The sequence below is a fragment of the Physeter macrocephalus genome, chromosome 12, assembly GCF_002837175.3.
Source record: "Physeter macrocephalus isolate SW-GA chromosome 12, ASM283717v5, whole genome shotgun sequence".
NCBI lineage: Eukaryota > Metazoa > Chordata > Mammalia > Artiodactyla > Physeteridae > Physeter > Physeter macrocephalus.
In genome coordinates, this window is record NC_041225.1 from 11,365,452 (window position 1) to 11,379,532 (window position 14,081).

Genomic DNA, 14,081 nt, shown 5'->3' on the forward strand with positions numbered 1-14,081 from the left:
TGGTTTGGGCCTAGAAAGGCCTTTGAACTCTAGAATTATCAGAGCCTTGCTTTATGTCAATCACAAATGCCTGTTAATTCTACCTCACTTCTGCCATTTCCACTTTTCCACCCCCCAGACTCCCAAGTTCAACGAGGCTACTGTCATCTCTTGTCTGGACTTTTGCAGTGGTCTCCTAACTGGCCACCCCACTTCTACTCTGGTCTCTTCCAGTGCTTCTGGTCCCTTTCAGTGAAAATCTTGTCCTGCCAACCCTGTGCTCCATCCTGCAAGGGCTTCCCATGGTCCCTAGGAGAGCACTGGGGGATCCCGGATGTTGTCTGAGGCCCTGTACACTCAGCTCTGCAACCCATCTTCATCCCCTTCCACTTGCCTCCTTCACACCTCCTAGGCTCGGTGCCTCTCTGTTTCTCAAAGGAGCCCTGCCCCTTTCCACCTCAGTGCCATTGCCTCCATGCTATTCTTTTAGCCTGGCTTGTTCTCAGCTCTGCTCTCTGCTTCGTAAACTCCTCTTCCTTAAGACCCAGTTCAAGCACCTCCTCCTCAAGGACTCAGCCCCTTGCCCCCTCCCTGTACTCCCAGGCAGTATAGAACATATGCTTCTCCGTGCCACCTGGACCTTGGGGATCCCTGGACTGAAGCACTTATTCTGCACAGCAGTGGTTTGTTTGCTCATCCAGCTTGATGACCAGACACCCTTGGTGTCTTGAGGAAGTGACCTTGTATTGTTCATGTTTATATTGTGGTGCCTAATAAGCCATGGCACACACTTGGTCTTCAAGAAACCCTTGTTTTGTAAAAGCTAAATGCAGCATAGAGCAGATCAGAGGAGGTAGAGATTGCTCATTTCAGGAAAGAGTGCTCAGGAAAGGCTTTACAAAGTGGCTGGTTTGTAGATAAGGTAAGAATTAGGGGAGAGGTTGCTTAGAATGAGGCACTTGACTTCTAATCAAGATTGGTGCTGATACCATGTTTCAATGAGTAGTAATGGTATGGTTGAAGGTAAAAGAAGGAGACAGAGGAAGGGGAGAAGATAGATGCATTCAAAAGCAAGGCGAGTGTCATCCTGGATGTATGGTTGGAACCAGGGCTGAAATCTGGGGCCATCTTGTTGGGGTCTGTTCTTGAGTCTGTGTCTTGGGTCAGGATTTCTCTTGGTGAAAGTCTGGAGAAAGCTGTGCGCTTCTCCATAGTCATGGCTCACGTGGGGCTGCTCCCCTCTAGTGTCGGGAGGGCAGGCCAGAGACTGGAGCTGTGGCAGTGTCACCACTGGACAGGAGTCCAGAGCCATCAGAATAAGGCCTGGTTCTGACTGTGGGCCCTGAAAAAACCCAGGAGGTTGCAGTATAAAGAGAGAGAGATTTTTTAAAGTTCCCATTCAAGATGAGATTACGTAGACACTCAAAATTCAAAATATTTGTAAAGATATTTAACTAAAATTGGGATGGGAGTTCACTCCAGAAGAGATACAAATTATAGAACAATCTGAAAAGAGTTTGAAACAGAGAACAAGAAGGTGTAGAAAATGCAGAAATTAAACAAGAACAACTGAAGAAATACTGATAAATACTGAGCATACTGGAAATGAAATCTATATATAGTTTAGATATAAACTAGGATACACTCTAGATTAGACATAGTTGAAGGGACAGTTAGTGAAATGGAAACTAGCATTGAGGAATTCACAGAGACTGCAATGCAGGGAGATAAAGACAGAAGCAGTTTGAAAAGCTATTGAGATGTGAATCAGCACTGTGAAATGTTTAATGGGATTTCAGAAAGAGGAGAATAAAGGGAGTGTGGAGAAGGAACAATGGAAAAGATCATTGCTTATGATTTTCCACAATTAAAGACACAAGTGATCAGATCAAAAGTGCTCCCAATATGCCAAATAGGATAAGTAAAACTATGTCCATCTCTGAACATATCAAGATGAACCACAAGACTTCAAAAGCAAAGAGAGGAAGGCAACACAGGAGGCCAGAAGAAGTTGAGATGATGTTTAAAATATGCTTGGGGGAGCCTTAGTCACAGTTTGGATGGGGTGAAGAGAGTAAGAAGCTGATCTGTGATGGGAGAAACCCACATATCAGTTGACAACTTGTATTCACGCTGTGTCATTCTCCTCTCTTGGTGCAGACACACATTTGCTGTAAAGTTGCGTCAACTTGCTACAGATCTTTAATGTTGACAACATTCAAACAGAAGCATCCTGAATGCAACTGGAGAGCCAGGATTTGAATTCAAGAGAGGGGCCAGGGCTGGGGAGGCAGCCTCTGCAAGGGGGTAATAATTTAAGTTGTGAGAGTGGGTCTGATTGCAAAGACAGGTAGAGTGGAGGGGAGGGGCAGAAGAGGATATTGAACCTTTAGGGAAGGCGCATGTTTAAGGAGAGAGAAGAAAACATTGGCATTAATTCAGGTGGTGTAGGAACTTCAGGATGGGGCTTGAGAAGGTGGCAAGACTTTATGGAGACGTGGCTGCTGCAGGTTTGGGCTATAAAGGAGCTTTGGGAGGGCATTCAAGCTTGGGACAGCTTGAATACGGCCCGTAGCAGGAAGAGATTGTAAGCCTGTGTTCAGAGCCTGGTCCCCTTAAGGACATGCTTATTAGAGGAAGACTCACAGTTAGGGAGGGAGGCGGGGGGATGGAGAGTAGGCTGGGGAGGGTAGGGAGTTGGAGTAATGTTGGATAAGGTGACATTGATGTCTGCACCTCATTTATTGTTCATTCACTTAAGTGTTTCTTCCATACACTTTTTTTTTTTAAGTTACGAAAGCATTTGGACACCGAAAAAATAGAGCAAGTAATATAAAACACTCATATGCTCCTCGGAAAACACCCCTCAAAACTAATGTGTTAGCATTTTGTCGTATTTGCTTCAGATAAACGTTACAGATACAATTGCAGCATCCTCAAATAACTTGCCTCCTCCCCAGAAGCAAAAATTGGCTTTTTGTCTATCAGTTGTGAAAGAAGGATGTTACATTTCCAACTATGATCCTGGATTTGTCTATTTCTCCCTTTAACTCTGTCCACTTTTTGCCTTGTCTATTTTGAAGCTTTGTTGTTGGATACATACACATTTAAGATTGTTCTGTTTTCTGATCAGATTGACCCTTTTATCATTACAAATTGTCCCTCTTTATCTCTGGTGATACCTTGTTTTGAAGTCTAGTTTGATATTCATATGGCCACTCTAGCTCTTTTATGTTTTCTGTTTGAATGATATCTTTTTCCATCCTATTACTTTCAACTTGCCCCTCTCTGTTTTAATACCTTTGCTGTATATATATATATATATATATATATATATATATACATATGTATTAGCTGTATATAATTTTTGAGACTGTTTCAATATACAGAAATATTATCATATTGAATGTCTTTGAGTTTGAGTTATTCTGAGATGTAAATTTAGTTCATTTAACTTAAATGCTGTATAGTAGTATTATCTGGTGAACATACCACAGTTCAGTAGTTCTCAAATCTCGGTCTTCATACCTTTGGGGGGACGTGAAGACTGTCCTTAAGGATACACATAACTTTTAAAAAATTTATTCTATTGAAGTATAGTTGATTTATAATGTGTTAATTTCTGCTGTACAGCAAAGTGATTCAGTTATACATATACATACATTCTTTTTCATATTCTTTTCCATTATAGTTTATCACAGGATACTGAATATTTTTCCATGTGCTATACAGTAGGACCTTGTTGTTTATCCATTCTATATGTAAGAGTTTGCATCTGTTAATCCCAAACTCCCAATCCATCCCTCCCCCACACACCTTTCCCCTTGGCAACCACAAGTCTGTTTTCTATGTCTGTGAGTTTGTTTCTGTTTCATAGATAAGTTCATTTGTGTCATATTTTATTTTTTATTTATTTATTTTTTTGCGGTACGCGGGCATCTTCCCGGACCGGGGCACGAACCCGCGTCCCCTGCATCGGCAGGCGGACTCTCAACCACTGTGCCACCAGGGAAGCCCTGTGTCATATTTTAGATTCCACACATAAGTGATATCATATGGTATTTGTCTTTCTCTTTCTGACTTACTTCACTTAGTATGATAATCTCAAGTTGCATCTATGTTGCTGCAAATGGCATTATTTCATTCCTTTTTATGACTGAGTAGTATTCCATTGTATATATGTATATGTACCACATCTCCTGTATCGATTCATCTGTCGATGGACATTTAGGTTGTTTCCATGTTTTGGCTATTGTGAATAGTGCTGTTATGAACATAGGGGTGCATGTATCTTTTTGAATTACAGTTTTGTCTGGCTATATGCCCAGGAGTGAGATTGCTGGATCATATGGTAATTCTATTTTTAGTTTTTTGAGGAACCTCCATACTGTTTCCCATAGTGGTTGCACCAATTTACATTCCCACCAAAAGAGGATACACATAATTTTAAGGGGTTTGTTTTCCAGATCCCGAAAGCCTGTTTATCCTTTTTCCTGAGACAGATCTGCCCAAGAACAAATGCCTTTGTCAAGTTTTCACACAGGTTCTCCTTCCCCACCCCACATTTCACAATTGCTCTTTTCCTGCTTTAAAACAAAACAGCAGACTTCCCACCCTCCTGTACCTTACTGTGGTGCAATCGGAGAGAAACACCCAAATATTTTTCATTGAGTACCCATGTGCTTAGGAATTGCCAAAGAATGCATTTCTCCTGAGTAGAGTCCCGGAGATGCTGGAAAACAGGGCATCCGGGAGAATACTAGAGGCAGAGCTCCTCAGGGTGGACTCCAGAGCCTCATCACTCTACCTGCCTCTCCACTGTACAGCTGCAATTCAGAAGCGAGACAGTTATTATGGGATGCACATTAACATGTTCATTAGAATTGCAAAAGGAATCAGACTTCTCTTTGCGGTACGCGGGCCTCTCACCGCTGTGGCTTCTCCCGTTGCGGAGCACAGGCTCCGGACGCGCAGGCTCAGCGGCCACGGCTCACGGGCCCAGCCGCTCCGCGGCACGTGGGATCTTCCCGGACCGGGGCACGAACCCCTGTCCCCTGCATCGGCGGGCGGACTCTCAACCACTGCGCCACCAGGGAAGCCCCAGACTTCTTTTTTTTTACCAGAACCGAAGCCTGATTTGCTAGTTGGTTTGACATTGAAGCCTTTGCCAATGAGGTTAGTTGGCAGTCTTTTTATTTTCTGTGAATCACATGAGGGAAACCTTTAGCTCCAAAGTTGTAGTGAAAACAAAGTGTAAAGCCTTTGATAAGATAAAAATATTTTATCAAAATATTGTTTTGGTAAATTTGTATGGTAATTAAAAATATTTCTATTTCCCCGACCCTTTCTAAGTTCATCAGGGTAGGCAAATGCTTTTGGTGAGAGAGGAGCAATGCAGTTGATAGCTACTTGATAGGCTGTAGTATAAAGCCTATTTCAGTGGATTCCAGAAACTGAGAAGTGAATAACTCTAAAGATATGACCAATCCACATGCAGGTCAGTGCTTCCTGAATCTTTCCTTCCAACATAATTGGAAGAAGACCTACTAGAGCTGGCCACTGTTAGAGATTGAAATGAGTCTCCCCACCCACCCCCAAAAAATTTACATATGCTGAAGTCCTAATCCCCAGTATCTCTGAATGTGACCTTGTTTGGAGATAAGGTTTTTACAGAGGTAAACGAGTTAATTTGAGTTCATCAGGGGGGGTCCTAATCCAATATAATTGGCGTCCTTTAAAAAGGGGAAATGTGGTTACAGCCACATAGCCAGGGAGAACATCGAGTGAAAATGTTGCCAGATCTCAGCTTCTCTGTGCACCGATGCCGAACAGAAATATCTTGACAGAGATTTTGGAGGATGAGAGAGATGGCTTTGTTTGTCTTTGCCAGGCAAAGGGAAGACACAGTAGGCTAGTGCCTCAAGAACTATGCCCCCCTTCCTTGGGGAATTGGAGAAGATTTTATACGTGGGGCTCACAGGCAGGGTATGTGATAAGGATCAAAATAGTGAAGGTCTTGCATTCTTTTTCCTTTGCATTATTTCAAAACAGTCATAGCTGGCGTCAGGCAGCCCGGTAATTGGGGTCCAGCATTCTGGTCATCGGGACCGTTTGTCTCTGGTTTATCCGCCGGCGACTTTCTTTCTGAAATGCAGAAGCTACAGGGAGTGATTTGTTACCAGGGGGCATAAGGAATGTAAGCCCCGGATGTGATAAGTTTAGGGAGTCATAGGCACAGGAGTAACTCACAAAGAAGTCGGGGTGATAGGTGCAGATTGTAATTTACATAGTCTCAGGGAGGGGGGTTAGCTTTGTGAAGTACAAATCTAGTTACAGACACTACAGATTAGTAACAGTTAAAATAAAACTAGGAGTGATTAACTCTTTCAGGCCAGGTTATGTTTCTTCTCTGGCCTGTTCACTGTTCCCTTTGTTTTCCTTGCTCTCAGGAGAAGGAAAACCTCATTTCTATTTTTGCTGCAACGAAGATAAAGACAGAGATAGGGGTGATGCTTCTACAATTCAAGGAACACCAAAGACAGCCAGCAACCCACTAGAAGCTATGAGAGAGGCATGGAACAGATCTTCCTTTCAACCCTCAAAAGAAACTAATGCAGTCAACACCTGGATCCCGAATTTCTAGCTTCCAGAACTGAGACAACACGTTCCTGTGGCTTAAGCTACTTCGTCTGTGGTACTTTGTTCGTTGCAAAATAACAAAGCAACTAATAGATCATTAAAATTACCTTCTGATGATGGGTCACTATTGTGGGGTTATTGGGGTTTTTTTTGGCCGAAAAAATTTTGGAAAAAGTTAAAAGATTTAGTGACTCTGCTGTAACAGAACCAATTGTTTGTGTATGGAAACAAGATTTTTCGGTGCTTACGGGTTATGAACAAAACAAAAACAAACAAACAAAAAAAAGGAAAATAATTGATGCTGAACTCTGTCTCATTCTAACTATAGGTAATATTATCCTGTGGGTTCATTAACTAATTGGACTCTACTCATCTCATGAAGAGCTGAATTTCCCCTTGTCGACCTAAAAAAAAATGCACAACATGAGAGGGGCGAGTTAAGTTTTATCTGGGGCAAAATGAGGACTGCAGCCCGGGAGACAGCATCCCAGATATAGCTCTGAGAAACTGCTCCAAAAAGTCGCGGGGGGGGCTTCCCTGGTGGCGCAGTGGTTGGGAGTCCGCCTGCCGATGCAGGGGACGCGGGTTCGTGCCCCGGTCCGGGAGGATCCCGCGTGCCGCGGAGCGGCTGGGCCCGTGGGCCGTGGCCGCTGGGCCTGCGCGTCCGGAGCCTGTGCTCCGCGACGGGAGAGGCCGCAGCAGTGGGAGGCCCACGTCCTGCAAAAAAAAAAAAAAAAAAAAAGTCAGGGAGGAAGATCAGTATGTTTGTGATTTTGGTGAAGGGGGGGATACGTGCAATCGAGCACATATTTTTTACAGAAGGTTTTGCTGCTAGTCTCGTGCAGGTTACTGCTAGCCAAGAAGAGCAGACGTCAGTCGCCATGAAGGATTTTAGTGCTTTTCTAGATACGAGGAGATACAAGAATTGGGCTCATAAAATGGGCTCCTGAAAATATCTAACTATCTGAAGACCTGTTCTGCCAGTTTTTCCCAGAGCACAGAGTGCCTCATTTCTGCTCTCTACCTGAACTCCTTTCAGGGGGTGTTGAAAGTCAGAAGCTGTAGCAAGCTCATGATTTAATCCTTATAGAGGTCGATGGCAAGTGCCAATGGGAAATGCCAATTCGTAGTTGACACCCTCAAAGTTACTTTTTTCTAAAACTTCTTATTTTGAGATGATTACAGATTGACACTGCAATTATAAGAAATAATATAGACAGATTCCAAGTATCCTTCATCTACTTTCCCCCAATGGTAACATTTTGCATAACTGTAGTACATTAGAACCAAGGGTTACTTTTTATGTTTAATAATTACTTTTTAATAATTTAAATTTTTATAATTGAAAATTAATTTTATTTTAAATTTGTTATTTTTGAACAATTGTGTACTGCTGATAGTTGCAATGATGGCATAATCTAAACTTTTAATACTTAGAAATTTATGATTGTAGGAAATTAAAACTTCAGTGTGTATGCTTTCTTTTTGGCAGAGAAGTATGGTCAATAAAAGATCTTCAAGCATACGAACGTATTATATTAGAATACATGTCTATGGAGGAAGTGGGATAGAATTCATAAGTTTGAGGAAAAAAAGGAATGATGGAAAATTTCCAAAAGTTAAAGAGCTTGTTCTTGTATTTTTAAAATGGGTGATGGTGTTGCAGCAAAAAATAGAAATGAGACTTTTCTTTTCTGATAAACAAGGAAAATAAGGAAACAATGAACAGGCTGGGAAAACAGCCCATAAAGAGTTAAGCAATCTTGGTTATTCTTTAGCTGTTACTACTAACAAACACTTGTAGCTAGACTTGTCCTTCACATATGATTCCATATGAATTACCCTTTGCACCTGGCATTTCTTCTCCCCCTACGCTCCCTTGTAGCACTCTTCATTTCAGAAAGAAGGTTATGGGCCCATAACTTCAGGGACACCAGACGAGGTTGCTTCTTGCTTCGCTGCCTGATGCCAGCTTTGGCCATGAATTTGCAGAAGAAAAAATATGCAAGACCTTATTTACTTTGAGTGTTACCACCTACCCCAGACCACGAGCCCTGGGCTACAGAACCCTTTCCCTATTACCCAGGGAGGGGGGGCACAGTTCTTGAGGTGCTCACCCACTGTGTTCCCTCTTTGCGTGGCAAATAATAAAGCTACTCTTTCTCGTTCCTCCAAAACTCTGTCTCCGTGTTTCTTTTTGGCATTGGTGCACAGAGAGCCAAGATTTTTGGCATCAATGGTTGAAATAAAATTGATACATCATCTGTTTATATTCTATTAGAAATAAAAAGAGTGATGTAAAGTTTTATTTTAAAATATCAATATTTACAACACATTGGAAATTATATACTCTACAAGTATACTGTGATGAAAAGTGTTTGATGTCAAGTTAAAACTGAGTGAAGGGGTACACCACATTCATAGCAGCATTATTCACAGTAGCCAGAACGTGGAAGCAACCCAGATGTCCATCGATGGGTGGCTGGATAAGCAAAATGTGGCATATACATACAATAGAATATTATGCAACCTTAAAAAGGAAGGAAATGTTGATATATACTGTAGTCATGGATGAACTTTGAGGACGTTATGCTAAGTGAAATAAGGCCGTCACAAAAAGACAAATACTGTATGCTTCACTTACACGAGCTACATAGAGTAGTCAAAATCAGAGACAGAAAGTAGAATGGTGGTTGTCAGGGGCTGGGGGGGAGGGGGAATGGGGAGTTGTTTAACAGGTATAGAGTTTCAGTTTTGCAAAATGAAAAGTTCTGAAGATGGATGGTGTTGATAGTTGGACAACAATGTGACCATAATTCATACCACTGAACTGTGCTCTTAAAAATGGTTAGGATGGTAAATATTATGTGTATTTTACCACAATAAAATTTTTTTAAATGAGTGGAGCACATAGTCTTTCATATTTAGGGGGTGATACAAGAGAAGTAAGATTTGATGACAAATGCCACTGTTTACTTCTCTAGTCTTCTGTTGATGGACCTTTTGGCTGTTTCCAGTTTTTGCCATTATAAACAATGCTACGGTGAACATTCTTGTACATATACTTCCTAGAGTCCATGTACAAGATTTTCTCTAGGGTGTCAACCTGGAAGAGGAATGACTTAAGGAGGACACTGACCTTGAGAGGAATGATGACTTGAAGCATCTTCTTCTCTTACCCGCATAGCTACTGGCAAAGTTCTCTGCAAAGTGATGGTACCCACTTACACTCACACCAGCTATGGATGAATTTCCATTTACCCACGTGCTTTCTAATTCTTGGTTTTGCCAGTGTTTTCAATTCGGCCAATCTGATAGGTGTGAGCTGGTATCTTATTGTTGTTTAAACCTGCATCTCCCTAAACAAGGATGGGATTGAGCATTTTGTCAGATGTTGGCCATTCAGCCTCTTCTGAAAAGCACTTGTTTGCGTTCTTTGCCTTCTTTGAGCGTCAACAATGTTAGTAAGTTCCACACACCAGGTGCTGTCCCTATCTTCCAGAACTCACATCACTTAAAATACAAATTTCATTGGTGCTGAAAGAACATGCGTTCTTTCCAGTCAGTTGTTCACTACTAATTTCAACAACCAAATGAGGCTTCAGCTCTTTTCTCTGTTCAGACTGTCCTGAGTCTTGCTGTATTCACAGTTCAGGCTCTGCCAAAAATCTCTGTGAGGCAAAATAAACTATCAAAAGGCCAAGGCTCCTTTCTTTTCCCTCCCCTCCTTCTCCTCTTTCACCTCTTCCTCCTCCTTCTTTTCTGGTGAGACAATTTGTCGTCTTGAAACCGTTTACCCAAAACAGAAACTTTAAAAACTCAGTGGAAATTTTTCTTTTTACACAAGAGGGTTAATTTTTTCATTTGGCCGCTGGTGGAGCATCCATGAAGTAACCTCAACTCAGCCGTAAAGCTTTTCACGCTCACATTTTACAAACTATGACAAGTCCCTCATGCAACTTTCCGAGGGGACCTGAGTTGTTGTCTCCGGTTACCTGCGGGGTGAGGTGTGGAAGCCGGAGGACGCAGCAATGGAAACATTGCAAGAGCGGAGAACGACTGTTTCCACGGCTTAACCACCAGAGCCAGAGGGCGGGCCCTTTAAAAGCGCCCAGCAACTCCTGTAGGACGGTGACCCATTTATCAGAATCTTCTCTGGGAAGAGGAGGAGGGAGGTGTGGATCCTGGGAGAGGAAGGAGGTGTGGATCCTGGGAGAGGAAGGAGGGCAGAAAAGACGGAGCTAGGGAAGGAAAGAATAGAGGAGGGAGGCCAAAGGCTTTTCCCTCCCTTCTCGACTCGTCCTCCGGCTCCTCCCACCCACCGCCTTTGGCGGGGGCGGAATGATGGGGGTTAGAGGATTTTTCAGGGTGGTTTGCACCTTCTCAGTTTAGCAGGAAGGAGAGAAATGAGCTGCTTCTTTCACACCCCAGACACTGCGGTAAACTGCCCATTCGTTCCTGGCTGTGCTCAGAGGCAGAGGCATGAAATAGGATCTCCACGCAGAGACCCCCAAGCGATCGCGCAGTGGAGAGAGGAGCTACAGGGAGCTGGGGTGCGGGGCTGTGTGTGTGGGGTGGGGGGCGTGCTGTTGCCGTGGGTGTCTCTTGCCGTCCGGGGCACCGGCTAAGCAATGGGGATAGACAAGGGAACACGTGGTACCACGATGAGGGTGCCAGGATGTGGTGGGTGCCGCCGCGGACAGGCGCACGAGGAGCCCAGCCTTCCTCCGCCCTCAGTCGGTGGGGTGGGGACTGGGGAGGGCGATCAAAGCGACTAGAGCCAGCTGGGCCCGGATTCAGTCTTCCTGGAGGCGAAGAAGCAGGCGTGATGGGAGTGGGGGGGTCGCGTGGCGAGCCAGGCTGAAGGCAGGCGGTGCTGCAGAGGTACTGTGGCCCGAGGCGAGGCTGTGGAGGCAGAGTTGATACCGGAGAGGAGCTGGGGGTCGGTTGACACTCCTTCCCTTCTCAGTTACTCGAGCTGCCCAATTCTATGGGCCAGACTTGGGCAGAGATCTCAAATATTCACCCCGATTGATCCAAGGCCTGGATTCTCCTCCACCGTTTCTCACAGAATTTTTTTCTGGTGACAGCCAGCCCGGATCGGAGGGGGCAGCACATTTCCCACTCTTACCCCAGGAAAACAGGGGCCCCAAACGAGGGGCAGGTGCTGGCCTTCTGCAGCTGCACGCATAGGGCACAGAGCTCAGCCCGCAGCACTGGGGTAGAAACTGGGGTGCCATAGCGGGTGGGCAGGACCTTGCGGGTGGCGGGGCGGGGGGGAGGCAGGTGAAGAAGCGCCTCCGGGCCCCTGGCTGGGGGCGGGGGGGAGGAGAAAGGAGAGTTCTAGAATCCGGACCTGGAAGTGAGCTCAGAGAAGATCCGATCTAACACATTTATTTTATAGAGGAAGAAAATCGGAGGCCCAGGGAGGGTGAGCAATTTACTAGAGTAACTCAGGAGGCCAGAACTGAGCCGGGACCAAGTACCACGGGACGCTCCTTCCCGCTCCCGAGCGCTGCCTGCCTTGAATAAAATCTAATGTCCCGCTCAGTCCAGCAGGGGGCGATGTTGCTCTAGTTTGGGCCTGGTTGGGGGAGGGGCGGGGCGGGGCGGGGCGGGGTGTGGGGGAGGGAGGAATTGTGAATTCAGTCCGCGCGTGCCCCCAAGCAAAACTGAAGCCGGTTTAAGCTCCCTCCCAGCCCGCGGGTGCCCAGCCCTCTTCAACGACCCCACCTAGCTGTTCCCCGGCTGTGGCTTTGGCCTCGCGCTTCTCAGGATTCCCACCCCGACTCCCAAGAGCCCTATTACAGGCCCCTAGAGTTCTCCTCTTCTTCGGCGACCGAGAGTGCATTGGGGGATGGAGTGGCGTGGGGTGGAGGACAGGAATTGCATTTGACTGGGGATCAAAAGACTGGTTGAAGACGGAATTTCTGGCCCAAGATAGGGCGGGGAGATATCTCGGGTAGACTCCTAGCCTCCCCCAATCCCTCAGTATCTACCAATGACTCCTATACCATCTGTGCGATGCATCGTCCGTAGAAATAAGATGTCAATGGTGGACAGGAGTCCCCAGTTTGAGAACCTCTTTTCTTTGTGCCAGGCTGTGAGTTCTCCCAACTCTCCTTCCCTCACTTGTCAAAAATGAAAAGGGACCGGACTGGAGATCCTGGGCCGTCTCAAGCTGTCTGCTGGTCTCTGGCGCGAACGGCGGGACCCAGGCGCGGAGAGGAGGCGGACAGGTTCCTCCAGCTTGTTCATCCAGACCAGCAGCCCCGAGAGGGGGCCTTGGGCCCGGAGGGAGGGCAGGAGGGGTGCACCAGGCAGGAAGCGGACGGGGTCGGGGGGCTTGGGATGCCCTGGGGTCAGATGGAGCGGCCGGCCCCTGGTTTCTGTCGCGCAGGGCGCGGTGGTCACTGTGCAGGGTAAGGTCCGGGCGGCGGGTCTGGGGGAAGGGAAAGCCTCGGAGCACTAGGTGGGATGGGAGGTTACAGGGGCCGGGGCCTCTCTGAGGTTCCTTGGCCTATTCACCGATTTTGTTCCGCTCTTGGTTTTAGTTTATGTGGAAGGCTCAGCCCCGCACTGGCCCAGGAGGTGCTAGGAACCAGAGACCCTTGGTCAAAAATTTTGAAAAATAGAAAAGAAAAAATAATCGCTCATAGCGCCAGTATGGAACTATAATCTCTCAACATTTTGGTGTATTTATTTTGTTTTTGTTTGTTTGTTTTTTTGGGGGGGGGTTAAGCCTTTTTTTGTTCGAATCCTACACTTATATATTAAAAATTTTTTCCCATCATTGTCATCATATCTCCTATTCAGGTTTGCAGGCTGCTTTTTACAATTCTTGTATCATACACAGTTCTCTTCTAACATATTCTTCATGAGTCTCACCTGATATCTGCGTAATATTCTGTTTATATTTTGACCAATTAGCCTCCAGTTAGTTGGACATTTAAGGTGTGTACTTTTTCATTATGATACAGTGGTTTCTAAATAGCATGTAATTTCAATTTTTGTGTTTTAATTATCCTAAGCGTTCTTTAAAAATGTTACAATTTTTAAAGTGGATAGATTTTTTTCCCCATTTGTTTTTAATTTTATTGTCCTGTGGTCTGAGAATGTGGCTTGTATTTATGCTTTTGGAATTTATTGAGCTTTTGATAGATGGTCAATTTTTAAAATGACTTTAGGCATAGTTTTGAATGAATGAATACAAAATTCTATATATTAGATCAAGCTTAGTAAATATATATTATCCATATTTGCTATGTTCTTTATTTTAGTCTACTTGATGGGCTCATTTTTGAAAGAACTGTAATTTTTCAAAATATGTTTGTGGATTTGCCATTTCCTTTTTATATTTCTAACAGATTCCGCTTTACATATTTATTTATTTAAAAAATTTTTGTTCAAGTTTTTTTGAGATATGATTGACGAGTAACACTGTATAAGTTTAAGGTGCACAA